The following is an 11,692-nucleotide window of genomic DNA, read 5'->3' on the forward strand; positions in this document are numbered from 1 at the left end:
ACATGGCCTGCACTCCTGTGCTCACATGGGGACGTCCTGCAGGCCTAAATGAGAGACAGCCTCAGGCCTTCCTCTTTGGAAGTCTGCAGCCATTCTGCTGCACGTGCCTGCAGGGGGCTCCTTTTATTAGCGTGTCCGATATTAAAAGGGCAATACACATGGGAGGGGTACACACATAACTGCACATCTTAAATGGGCAATACACTTGGGTGAGTCACACATAACAGAGTGGAGAGACTAGTTGTAGGTAAGTGTTGTTTGGTGATGGGCAGGTTGTTGATGGAAAAGAAAGAGGATCATGTATTTGTGCAGGTGACTGGCAAGAGGGATACTGAACAGGCGTGTATGCCAAATATTTGAAGACAGTGTTAAGAACTCAAGAGTGAAAGTACTCCTTTGAAGTCCATATCAACTGAATTTTCAGTTATGCAGAGCTTGCTTTATCACTAAGATGTTGCAGTGATGATTTTGGCAAGAAGGTTGGCCCATGATAGTCTTGCAGGGGAGGTCATGCTGTTACCCCCCCAACCCCTGCATTGTTTTTTAGTCCGCCGTGCAACAAATAGTTGATATTTTCTGATTCTGGTCTGGGCAGGGCTAAGCCGATCTTTTGAATTGAGTGCTCATGGGTCACTCCATGTAGCATTTGAGTGGCCAAGGAGTAGTCCTGTGTAAATAGGGCTGCCAAACCTTGCGGCTCCTGGTGGGATCTGTGTGCCCATCTGCAGGCATACTAGAAAATCTCAAAGGAAGAGGTCGCATGCAGTATGGGCGCATGCATTTCCTACTGAAAATATGAGATTCTTTTGTTTTTGGGGTATTTTATTGCTGTTAACTAAGCAACACATCATTTGCACCGAGGGACATGTGCTTCATCAGGACTACAGAAAATTTGTTTTTAACAAGATGACGTTCAGTAACTTAGCAAAAAGGTCCTGCTAAATCGTGGGTCTAGTGTTCCTGGCAAGGACTATGAATTTTGTTCAGTGGCTATCAATAAAATAACAAAAATACACATTCTAGTATGGTCCCCATGCTAGAAATTGTATTTTTTACTATTGAATATTTTTCCAGCACAGACTGGCCTCTCTCCAAAGTCTCCTGCACTAGAATTGCAAACACAGCCCTACGCCAGGCGTATTTTCTTTCTATTCCTGGGCGCATGCTCACTTTCAGTACAAATTAGCTGCAAAACAGCCTTTCAACCAGTTTCAATTTTGGTATTACAGCGGCCCACAAAGTCCCATCTGTAGATGCAAAAGATTGGGCATGTGTTGTGTGCTGTCACATGTGTGGGCTGTCAGATGTGAGTGGCCTTGTAGTATCCTGTGGTGGTGATCCCCTTATTATGCCTAACCGGTGCATTTGCCATTACATGAAATGCCCAGATAAGTAAATATCACTGCTGTTACGTAACATGTTTAGAACACTCAGGAGTGGTACTTAAATAACATTCCCTTGAGTAGGTTTTGATTGGGTGTTGAAGTGTTCCATAGATTCTACGGGCCCATCTGCAAGGAACTTGCCAATCCTACTGCAGCCTCCACTTCTCTTCCTTCCCAGGCCATCTGCACAGCTCTGGCCTTCCATTTCACAACCAAAACTCAGGGCATCATATCCTCTATGGCCTCTACTCCCCTCCCTCCTCCACCTGCACACAGGACTTCCTTGGCCCCCCTCTCCTCTTCCCCCTATTCTCCTCCAACTCACTCATAGCACCGGATGTGGTCACCAAAATAGTCTGCTCTATGAAAGTCTCCTCCAAGCAGGTGCTTCCCTGCTCCTCCGGAACTCTCAAGGACAGCATTGCATCAGTTGCTCCCTCCTTGGCTGAGTTCTGCAACCACTCCTTTGCCACTGGCTGCTTCCCTTCAACCCTTAAGCACTCCCTTGTGCACCGCCTCCCAAAAAAGCTGTCTGCGGACCTTTCCTGCCTGGATAACAGTCGCCCTATCCCCACAACCGCCTTCTTTGGCAAACTCTTGGAGAAGTTGGCCCTCTCCCAACTGATCCTTCACACAGAATCTACTGGCTGTCTCCACGACCTACAGTCTGGCTTTAGAGCATCCAGAGGCCCGTAAACTGCTCTCCTGAACACCTGTGATGACTTGCGCTCAAACCTTATCTCCCCTTACGTTCTCATCCTCCTCGATTTGTCTTCTGTCTTTGACACAGTCAATCATTCCATCCTCATAAATCGACTCTGTCATACTCTGGGGATTACAGACTTGGAACTGGATTAGTTGACCTCCTTCCTTTTGGCCCTCACAAGTGCAACAAGGCCCTTTCCTCTCCTCCATCTCCCTTTCTACTTGCAGCGTCCTTCAGGGCTCTCTCCTCTCACTGTGGCTTTTCACCATTTACCTTGCCCTTCATGCCCACTTGATCTCCACTTTCTCCCCTCATTTCCAGTGTTATGCTGATGACACACAGTTCTCCTTTAAGCTCGACTGCTCTAGCTCTTCATCTGCCTCCCTTATTCCCGATTGACTGCTAATCAGGCATGGTGTGCTGCCAATGATCTCTGCCTCAATGACATTAAGGCTGGGATCCTTCTCATTGGGAATCCTGCCCCATCCTTACCTCTTACTCTCTGGCCACCCTCCTTGGGCCTCCTCCCCTTACCCTCATGTGAGGATAAAAACCACGGTGTCATCTTTGACTCCTCTCTCTCCTTTTCTCCCCACATTGCTAACCTGGTCAAAAAGGGCCACTTTCTGCTTTACCTCCATTCTTCCTTTCCTCACCTTTTCCCCGAAACTCAATGTCTCACAGCTCTGGTTCTCTCGAGGTTGGATTACTGCAACAGCTTCTTCCATAATCTGCCTCTTTCCTCCCTTTGCCATCTTCAATTAATACAGACCAGGACTGCAAGACTTATCCTCAACCTCAAGCCCAGGGACCACATCGCTCCCATCTCAAAAACTCTCCATTGGCTGCAATGATCAATTTCAAGATGGCCTGCATCATCTACGAGGCTTACTGTGGCATGGGACATCACTATATCCAACATTCTCTCCTTTAATACCTCCCTGCTAGAGCCCTTCAATACTCTACCTCAAACACTCTGCAAATCAGATGTTTCTCTAAGCAGAGAGTGTGAGGTAGAACTCTTTCCTCGGCTGGAGCCTTCCTCTTGAACGGCCTCCCTGCTCCTCTCCATCTTGAGCTGGATCTCCTTATGGTCTGGAAGCTTCTCAAGACCTTCCTTTTATCCTCCTCCTTCTCTCTCTCCTCCTGTGCTGATATCCACCTGCCATTGCAACTAGTTGTCTGTGACCCTATTAGTCTTAATGTGGTCAGGCCCTCCTTAACCAGCCTTCTCCCTCACCCCTCAGCCTTCACCTGCACTTGTCCCCGGGAACCTTCTCTGACCAGCTACTGTTTCTGGTCTACCCCCTTCTTCACACTTAGCTTGCCCCTACCTCTGAGTTTGCTGAAATGTGCCCTCCCTGCTCCCCCTAGCACTTGTTCAGCCCATTGGGCACCCACCTCGGTTACTTCCTCCTCATCTCCCTACCCCATTCCTTCTCCCTATACCCCCTCTGGCCCTCCTACCACCCTTTGCACTTCTTGTTACTGCACCTGCACAATCCGAATGTCACAAGGCCTTATAGGACCGTTATTGTTGTTTTTTCTCCCGTGTTCCCCCACTCCTCTTTTGTCTTGTGGCACCTTGAAACACTTTCTGGTGTACAGGCACCATACAAATGTTTAATAAATAAATAAATAAATGCATCTTGGAAGGACATCCTGACCGCACCCCATTATAAACATGAAGATTTCACCAAAGATTCTGTACCTCCAAGCACACTTAAACCTTGCCCTTCTGACGGTCTGACCTCTATCCTAGACTTCAAGAGACACTTGCATCCTTTCTCGGGCAAATGAGAGACCCTGAATTAAGATCAGTAAACTTCATAATCTTAAAGACAGGGAAGGTGTGAACTTTCCATGCTTTCAAGATTACCATAGGCCCTTCACTCTGTGATTTAGGGTGGAATTCATAATGCTATGACTTCTTCATTTGGTGAACCTTTATGATGATTGCATGTATGCATGGTGGTTAAGAGGGAGATTAACATTTCCTGCAATAATCCAATTTAATTTGGAGTATTCACACCTAATCCCAACAGGAGGAGGTATTTGATGTTGGGCATACATATTTGTAAGACCCGGAAGAAGGCTCCCTGGTTTAATGAGGACTGTAAAAGGCCCAGGTATGCTTGTTACAGTCCCTAAAGTCTTATGACCAAAATAGGTGGCACATAGTGCACAAACAACATGGGCATCTCTACAAATGTCCCAGATAACACATGGCAAATCACTTCTCTGTATTACATGCAGATTTCCAGATGATAGTTATCGAGGCTGATGTTGAGAGTAAGGACGACCAGTGCATTATACCACAGAAGATTGAGTCATGATTCTCACACATTCACTTGGTGAAAGCAAGCATGGGGAAAAGTCCCAGCCCGACATATCCCTGTAGACTTGTTCCACTCTCCCAAAGAATTTTGGTCCTCAGTTTTCAGACGCTCCTTCTGTTGGAACATGTTGGAACAAGGATCATTCCCAGTGTGTTGAGGTTTGCAGTAATAGTCCCCCTTTTTAAGAAGGGGAGCAGAGAATCATTGTCAGCTTACATACCTATCTCCCTCCTGGACTCCCACTTTAAAGTTTTTGGTAGGGCAGTTTTGGCCTGACAAGAAAGATTGGGTGGATAGTCAACACATCCATGTGGATAGCCAGCTGAGGTTGTGGTTGCGACTGAGTACCAATGAGCAGGCACTCAATTTATACCAGATTGCTGCCAACTCAATTTACCTGCAAAAGGAGGTCATCTGTATGGCATATATGGACCTGAGCACTGCCTTTGATAAAGTTAATAGGGCAAATATATGGCAGTGTCTCTGTAAAATGAACTGTCCATCCAACCTTATCCATAGCCTTTCTACTTTCCATGCACATAAATCCACCCTATTTTGATGGACACTGTACACTGATGTTTCCACTGAGAACTGGAGTTCACCAGGTGTGTGTACTTGCACCCCTGGTTTTTTCCCTCTACAATTATTTAAGTGATTGCTAAGGTCATTGATGTAATTAGGACATTCCTCATCTTGGTGCACAACATGTCCCTGTCCTAGCATATGGGGATGGTACCATGCTGCTGGCGAGGATTCCGTGCAGACTCCAAAAACTGCTGGATGCCTATTATGACTATAGTAGATATTTAGATATGTTGCGCAATGTTTCCAAATCTGTAATTCTGGTTTGTAAACAGAAGGGCATTCTGAAAAGGCTATATCCTTGTCCTTTTTGATAGATGTAAAAATGATGCAAATTGTGGAATCCTTAGATTATTTGGGCACCTCATTCTCTGAGGGCTCTAATGGAAATGGAAATATTGGGAACGAAGCATCTAAGATGTTACAGAGCAGTCATGGAATAAAGAGATTCACTACATCTTAAAAAGCTCAACCCATTCAAATGATGCTCCGAGTATACAGATCCAAACCAAAAGGAGTAGCTATGTATGGGGCAAGCATATGGGAGTTTGGTCATATCTCATCCTTAATAACACTTGAAAATGCATTCCTGAGACATATTCTGGCCTTCCCTCATCCATGTCCAATTATGCAGTGCATAAAGGATTGGTTGCTCCATTTCTTGAAGATTACAAAGTACTAGAAACAGTCAGGTTCTGCTTAAGTGTATGGTCTAGTGACACATTTGACCAAAGAGAAATTAACCAACACCATGCGAAGGGAAACAAATATGTTAGGAATCACATGTCAGGTACTGGAATCTCTATAGGAGGGTCATTTTGCCTCCTCTATTTTCAATTATTGGGGTATAACAAGAGTAATGGCTACCACAATTATGGCAGACTTACATTTAAGAAGAACCCTGGTTAAAGAATGCTTGGAGATTTTGACGCCTGCTAGCAGAGCACATATACCCCTGGCTGATGGTCAGCTGTCTGGTTACTTGACATGCCCCAAGACTAGGTCTGAATGGGTCCTTATCACCAGAGCAAGGTTTAATGCCATCTGCGTCAATGGGATTACAGCGAAGTAGACAGGAAACCAAGTTACTAGTAAAAGCCGTAGGATATGCAAAGGGGCAATTTAAGACTAGGCACATTTGCTATTCTTCTGCATGGCCAACGCTAAACCCTGTCAACACTTCTTAATCCCATTGCTCAAAGGTTAGAATTTTCGGCAATGTAAACCAGCTCTAGTTTCTGCAAAAGGTGGAGACACCACTAATAGAGTATGCATTGCTGAGTTTCCTTAGATCCTCATCTAGAAATAGAGAGACTCTTTTTGCTGATGATTAACGTAATTGATGTTCTTCTTAAACCTTTGTATGAAGTGGATTTTTCTTCTTTAACTCAATTTTATTCCTGGGGTTCACTGATTTTAATCTGTTTTGTATAAAAATCGATTATTGTATCATTTTAAAAAGTTTGATGGAATTTGTTTTCCGAACAAACTTTATACTGACAAAAATATATATTTGTTAGCACCACTTCCAAAACACATTTGCTCTCTGAATGAAATGAAAGTATATTTTATTTATATTGCGCTCGTACACAAGTGTTTCAGAGCACGACCAAGCAAAGGGAGGGGAACAGGGGAGAACAAAAACAATGATCTTACTAGGCCCAGTGACATTGAGAATGCTCAAGTGCATGGGAAAAGGAAAAGGGGGAAAGTGCATGGAAGGGGGAGAAATGGAAAGTGTGGAACAGAGGAGAGAACAGAATAAATAATCGTAAGTAAAATAAATAAATAAAGGTGATAAACAGTGGTAGTGCAGCCAGCAAGTGGCAAGTGCTAGGTTAGTCGGATCGGGTATATCTGATAAGTGCAGAAGAAAGGTGGGTGGGGGACTGTATGGGTACAGATCGACACCCAAGTGCAAGGGGTGGGCCGGAGGAAGTGCAGGAGGGTGGCAGGGTGGGCAGGTACTTGGGCCTGAAGACCAGCCTTTATCAATTTTAAGGACAGCACACTGCTAAGGCACATTTCTGGAATGAAAGAAAGTTCTCATGTGTTTCTCTGCTGGGACAGTATTTTCATTAATTTGATAGGAATCAAAATGCCCTGCACATGTCTGGACCTGTACTATACTATCAACAGTATGGACATGCACAGAATACATATATTCTTAACTAAGTGAGCGCCGTAATCCTACATGTAGAAGCTCTGTATGTGGAAATTAGTGAGGTGGTGGGAGCAAAGGGATGGGAAACACTAAATGAGGACTAGCCGACTGCTTCCAAACAAAACAGACTAAGGACAACCATTAAGATGTGGGTCATTAAGGATTCCATAGCTTTATGGAAATACATGGTCTGTTATCTATCACCAATGATACAAATATGAGGTCTTGCATTACCAGTGGTCCAGGATTTTCAAGTGAAAAGTGTACAAAATAATAATAATAATAATAATAATAATAATAATAATAATAATAATAATAATATTGCCAATTTAACAGACCAGGATTTTCAGCAGCAGACATGCTAATTACACTAAAAGAACATTCCAAAATGCAAAAAAGTACATATCCTTCTGCAACTTGTTCTTAGTTTTCTGAACAAGTGACTGGGCCAAGCATAAGCAGTAAATCATAATTTATGCTTTTTGAGCTTCTAGAGCCATCAACCCACTCTTTTAGTCTGAATTTGGGACTCGCCATGGTCAGTGGGTGATGTATACTTTGTGCCTGATTTAGCGAGCTAATCAAAATTTAGAGGCCAACCAGTTTATGACAGAACAAGCTCTTGTCTGTATCCATTATCACCTTGTGGGCAGAGCTACTGAGACCACATTGGATGTTTACTGATCGTAGCACTGGTAAATTAGGCAGGAACCTTCATAAGTGTCCATGGTCTTTGCTGGAAAATCTTGAATGATGGAAAGTCTGTGTCCATTCCGCTTGAGGAGGTGGCCATTCTGAGCAGAATGAAACATGTCTTTAGCCTGTATGTGCTTGAGCAGGTATAGGATGAATCATCTTGTCTTGCAAATGTTAGCTTCATTCTTTGCAGGCCTAGCTGAAAAGCTTGCTAACTATCAAACGTACCATGAAACGGCATATCAAGAATTAGGAATTTAATTTCTGAGTGGATATGATTATCTTTTTCCTTCACTGTCTTCTGGGACACTCAACGTTATTGTGGTTCCAGTTTCTGTAATTGTCTGCCTTTGAGTGTGGTGTTGTCATTTCCAAGGCCAGTTTTCCGATCTTTCAAGTTTCATCCCCATAGACAGACTATGTTCAGCCACCTCTATGTCATTGTCCAATTTATTCAAACCAACCCTTATGGCAGTGGTGTCTGCCTTGATGTGTGAGATGGTACCACATATTTGTGTAATAGCTTCGGTGAGGCAATCCCCTCCATAAATTCAGCCATCTACAGTTCATAGTTTTGTTTGAAAGTGACGTGGGGTCTGACTTCATTTTTCCTAATGCAGACTGTAGCCCTGAGATTTATCTTTTCTGCGATTTAGGGTACACATGCCAGCTGATTGTACAGTGTTTGCCAATCAAAGAGTCACTTGCGGTGTTGTAGGGTTTGAGCAATTGTGCATCTATCAATGTGGAGCTCGACACACTGTGAGCTATGGTTTCTTCCCATAGAGGTCCCTGAGGGATCTTTAGACTGTCTTGTAGACTCTGTTTTTGGTTGTCATTGTTATGACCTATACAATTTATATGATGCCCAAAGTATCTGTAGATGTAGCGTACACTTTTCGTCTCAAGCCATACTTTCATTGAGAACCCCTGTTTTAGAAAGTAAAGAGGGTCATGACAGAGAGACATGCAGACCCATGAGCTGCCATTTGGACAGGTGAAAGGCACTGAGAGTGGCAGTGGCATTCGAGCTAGTGAAAGCGCATGCATCACCGGGTGAGTTCACTAGTATTGTGGGAAAACAAGAGTGTCAGACGAGCTGCCCTCCTGAAGGAAAGCATTCAGGAGGCGAGAAGCACATTCGGCATTGCCTATGGTAATCACATGGGTGGAGCAAACAGTACCAAAGTGGTACATGTTTTCCCAGAAGAAGTATCCCATACTGAAGTTGTTGATTTTGATATTGTTGAAAGCCAAAAGACTTAGTTGTGGCAGAAGAGCAGCCCTCTTGATAGAAAGCTTTTGGGAGGAGAGGAGAAAAACCTGCATTACATGTGGCATAAACAATGCCAATGTGTCTCATGTCTTTTCAGAAGAAGTATTGATTGCTAAATTGTTTGAAGTGAACTTTACCACTGAGGTATGTGTATCAGTGTTAGAAGCTTTTAGTCCAGGCAGGCGAGTATACCAGGACAATGGACTTTGAAGTGGCGTACCTGGCAGGTGAGTGATCAGGTAGAAGTTGTTGAAGTACTGAGTTGTGGTTACAGACTGTGAAGAAGAAGAAGTGGCAAAGACCACTACATTATTTAGTGAAATCTTACTGCCTATTGCTACAATGAATTGTGGAAGTGTTTTTGTTCCTTAAGAAGAAGTTGTGTTGAACTCTTTGCTACAAGTGTAGAGACAACTAGTTGCCATTTCCAAGTGAGAGACTTTTGGAGCAAGACGAACCTTATCAACTGAACTTTGTTGTAGAATGGAAGTTTCCTAATTTTGAACTATTAATACAATTCTTGCTTTGAATCTGGGGAAGGGAACATTACCCAATTTACAAAGTGAAATAGTTATTAAGTTTATGTTGGTCATAATTTAACTTTTGTTACATTTGAATTGCCATATATTTCCATCATATGTTTGTTGTATGTATAAGTGTGAGGGACAGATTTCTTTTATTAAAGTGTTCCTTTTGTTTTATGTTGATAGGCAGGGAATTTCTTTTCAGGGTAGGGTTGGTGAGGCTTTTATCAAACCATTTTAAGTAAATAAAATGGCCTTTATTTGAGTTTTACCTACTGATGCATGGAAGCACAGCGCCTGTTTCAGGAACATGTGACGGAAAGGCTGAAAATGGAGACAAGTGGTAGACCCCACTGCCTCATAAAAATAGGGTTTTAATTAAGCTTTTGCAAGGTGGAATGGCGTCCCCTTGAACCACAATGGGTATCCTGTCAGTGCATACATCTTTTTTCATACTGAGGCATATGTAACGTTTAATAATCTATACTATTGTGAATAATATTCTCATTATGAGTCCGGCGGTAGCCGTGCTGGAGTCATTTTTTTTCAGGCGTCCGGCAATGGGGCCTACCGGGGCATTAAAGCCCTGGCTGTCCCGGTAATTCCTCATTACCAGGCGCCAGAAAATATTGCACCCCATTCCCATTCAAGTCCCATTGGACTCAATGGGAATGGGGAGGTTGGATGCACCGGCAGCATTCAAGAATGGTGCCGGTGCATCCGACAAGGTCTGTGAGTGGGAGCCTTTCCGCCCACCATGTCAGACTCGGAGGGCAGAAAGGCACCCACCCGCAGAACTCGTAGTTTGCCTGTCCGGAAACAATGGTATCAGCATGCTTATTGGTACCGTTGTTTCCGGACTGGCAACCACGTAATGACCCCCTAATGTCTTATTATGTATTGATTTTATGGAACCTTTGTTTCTTTTTCTGAAATAAAGCTAACGTTTACTATGTTATCATGCGTACTGAAGACATGATGAAATGATGGCATGTGCATCAGTAGGCAACATAATATGACACTCTGTATAGCTAATTTCTGAGATTAGGTGATAGCTAGGGTTTACCAGTAGCAAAGTCATCAACAAGAAGTCTTTGCTATTTCTGAAATGTGATATACATGAGCACATGTCTTTTGCAAATTTAAAATGAATCTGATAACAGCTAAAACTTTTTACCTATATTTTTACCTACGTGTTCATGCTTTTTAACGAACGCAGACAACAAATACATCTACAAGGCCAAATCATGATTATAGAATAGTTACTCAGGCGACTCAGGCTAGTTACTCCACGTAAGCTTGCTGAATAGGCGCAAAAACAGGTATTGCCCAATTTGTTCAAATTTAATTGATCGTATGATAATTTTGGCCATGTTATGCCAGTACTATTTGTTCAATTAAATTCGAACAAATTGGGTAATCAATACTGAACATGGGGACAAGGGGTTGCGGGGGTGTCCCCCGCTCCCCATGTTTGGTAGTGATTGCCTTGGGGGTTGCAGGGGTGTACCCCGCTTCCTGAGGACTGGAGACAGGGGATGAAAAAAAGAAAAAAAAGAAGAAAGTGGACCCTGCAGTGTCTGATCTGACCCACGTGAGAGGGATGGAACTGATGCTGCAGGGTCAGAAGGAAGCAAAAAAGCAAAAGGTAATTGTGGCGGGGTGGGAGATGTATTGGGGCTGAGGGGTCAAGGTTTTGCTGGATTTGGCCGCAGCAAGATTGTACTCACAGAAAAATTGACCACGGTCAATTCCACCGCAAACAATTCTGCCATGGTCAAATTACATATATCCCAAAAATACAGTATACAAAGTGGTAATCTGTTACATTAAGCCAAATCACCAACAGAATTGGCATGAAATAAGAATCCACCATCACAAATGTTCAACAATTCCAATATTCTATTTTCACATACAATTTTTTCATCTAAAAATATCACAGAATAGGGTACAGAATTATCACATTAAAAAGGGGGAAGGGAGGTGGGGATCAACACATAATTCAGTGTCTTGCCTCATT

The 11,692-nt window shown here is 43.3% G+C and overlaps 1 protein-coding gene across 4 annotated transcripts in view; it reads right to left on the minus strand.

Annotated features, from left to right (window-relative positions):
- LOC138497931 (CMP-N-acetylneuraminate-beta-galactosamide-alpha-2,3-sialyltransferase 1-like) overlaps positions 1-11,692 on the minus strand; it is a 278,656-nt gene that overhangs the window by 134,668 nt on the left and 132,296 nt on the right. The gene's annotated exons all lie outside the window — the stretch shown is intronic.

This window comes from Ambystoma mexicanum, chromosome 5q (assembly GCF_040938575.1).
Source record: "Ambystoma mexicanum isolate Mex_15411 chromosome 5q, UKY_AmexF1_1, whole genome shotgun sequence".
NCBI classification, from domain to species: Eukaryota; Metazoa; Chordata; class Amphibia; order Caudata; family Ambystomatidae; genus Ambystoma; species Ambystoma mexicanum.